The sequence below is a fragment of the Tenrec ecaudatus genome, chromosome 11, assembly GCF_050624435.1.
Source record: "Tenrec ecaudatus isolate mTenEca1 chromosome 11, mTenEca1.hap1, whole genome shotgun sequence".
NCBI classification, from domain to species: Eukaryota; Metazoa; Chordata; class Mammalia; order Afrosoricida; family Tenrecidae; genus Tenrec; species Tenrec ecaudatus.
The window spans coordinates 132,857,835-132,860,302 of NC_134540.1; the positions used below are offsets into that span (position 1 = coordinate 132,857,835).

General features: G+C 40.7%; 1 pseudogene; it reads left to right on the forward strand.

The window, feature by feature from the left end:
• The first annotated feature begins 1,866 nt into the window (after positions 1-1,866).
• Positions 1,867-2,182, forward strand: LOC142461072 (cytochrome c pseudogene; annotated as a pseudogene).
• Positions 2,183-2,468: the final 286 nt, after the last annotated feature.

The window sequence follows — 2,468 nt, forward strand, 5'->3', positions numbered from 1 at the left end:
AATAAGGTATAGCATACATCACCTCGTAACAAACAGTGATGTAACCACAACGTATCTCTTGGCATAGATTGACCTGCAGAACACTATGCTGAGTAAACTGCTTTCATAAAGGGGCCGGGGATGGGGGGGGCAATGATTTTCATGGTAAAGGAAACAGACTATATGCTAAAGGAAACTTTACATCCTTTGAAGGATATGAAGTTGGGATAGCGTACAAGGGAAGATGAAGCAATAGGTTAGAGGGTGGACAGGTAGATGGTAGACTTGAGTGAAGGAATCTAAGAGGGAGAAGAGCAATCAAAGGTCAGGCTAAGCTATTGGGGGTTTGATAAGTAGCTTAAAATGTTGAATACAAAATTTTTTTTCCTCATTTTTTAACAATTTATTGGGGCTCATACAACTCTTATCACAGTTCATACATATACATACATCAATTGAATACAAAATTTATTATCTGAACTCTAAATCCCCACCTAATCTCCAATGAAAAAAATGACTGTTTTAGAAGAAAGGATTATTCCTTTGATATCCCCCCTCCCACCCAAATAAAAACAATGACATGGCCTTCTGAATCTGGGTCAGCAGATGTCTGTATATTAATTGGATTTTATAAAGCACCCTAAGAAGACAAGAAACCCTGGTGGCAAAGTGGGTTATGTGGTGGGCTACTTACTGCAAGGTCAGCAGTTTGAAACCACCAGCTACTGTGCAAGAGAAAGACGAGGCTTTCTACTCCCATAAAGAGTGACAGTCTAGGGAATCCCCAGGGATAGTTCTACCTTGTCCTAGGGATTCCTATGATTCAGAATAGACTCAATGGCAGTAAGTTTAGAGAGTAAGAAATCTAAGATAAGTGCATTGCTCAGATAATGTCTCTGAAGCCACTCACTGACTTCAGAGATGTGTTTCATTTCTCATAAACCCTGCACATATGAACTGCTATACTACTAGTGATATTTTACTTATGCTTATATTGTTATTGTTAAATGCTGTCCAGGTATGTCCAGCTCACAGGAACCCGATGGACAGCAGAACCAGACAGTTCCCATTCCGCCGCCACCCCCACAATTATTCTAATGCTTCAGCTTATTATTGTGGTCACTGCACCAATCCATCTCCTTGAGGGTCTTCCTCGTTTCTCCTGACCAGGTACTTTACTAAGCAATATATCCCTTCCCAGGAACTGGTCTATCTTGATGACCATCTGAAGCTTTCCTTTTTGCGAATGCACTCAGTCCAGCTTTGACTTTCCCTTCAATATCATTGGTACTTGATCATGAATGTTTATCAACTCAATTCAATGCACAGCCAGTGAATTCAGGTTGACTCATGGCAACCTGATAGGACAAGGCAGAACTGTGCCTGTGAGTTTCTGAGACTTCAGCTATATATAGGAGTAGAAAGCCCCATCTTTCCCCTGCAGTGCTACTGCTGGTTTCAAACTGCTTACCTCATGGTTAGCAGCCCAACACGTAACCAGCAAGCCACCCAGACTCCTGTAATGTTTATAGGAAACCAATTATGTTTAGTGTAGCACTCTGTGCAGTCTTTCCGCCTTCTTTGATGCATCTTGCTGCATTGCGTATTTTGATCATGGAGTCCTTGAATATTTCAACTCAAGCCTTGAATAGATCTTCATTTTTATTTCCACTTTAAATAGCCTCAGTGTGTTTTTCCTTGCCCCTTACCCTAATTTCAAACCCGAGGGACTCAGCTTGGGTACTGTATCTAACAATATTCTGCTGTTATTCATAAGATTTTTGTGGGCTACTCATTCATAATCAGACAGCCTCGCTTAGCGAGCGGGACATCCAGCCTCTGGATGCGGTATGGTTGAGTGACACGCAATGAGAGCGTGAATTCGCGATGGCTGACATTGAGACGAGCAAGAAGGTTTTTGTTCAGCAGTGTGGCCAGTGCCACACTGTGGAAAAGGGGGGCAAACACAAGACTGGGCCAAACCTCCATGGTTTGTTTGGGAGGAAGACTGGCCAAGCCCCTGGATTCAGTTACACAGATGCCAATAAGACCAAAGGTACCAATCACCTGGGGAGAGGACACACTGATGGAGTATTTGGAGAATCCCAAGAAGTACATCCCTGAGACAAAAATGATCTTTGCCGGCATTAAGAAGAAGGGACAAAGGGAAGACTTGATATCTTATCTCAAAAAAAGTTACTAATGAGTAATAGTTGGCCACTGCCTTATTTATTATAAAAGAGGAATGTCTTGTGACCTTTTTTAACATGTACCATAATCAAATTGATCTCATACACCAGAAATCAGATCATGAATGACTGATAAGGATATTTTGTTTAGACAGTCCTATTAAATTAAAGATAGGCTGTGGTTAAATGACTAATCAGATGTTTAAACTTTTTTTTGTATTTCTTTTTTTTAAAACATTTTATTAGGGGCTCATACAACTCTTATCACAATCCATACATATACATACATCAATTGTATAA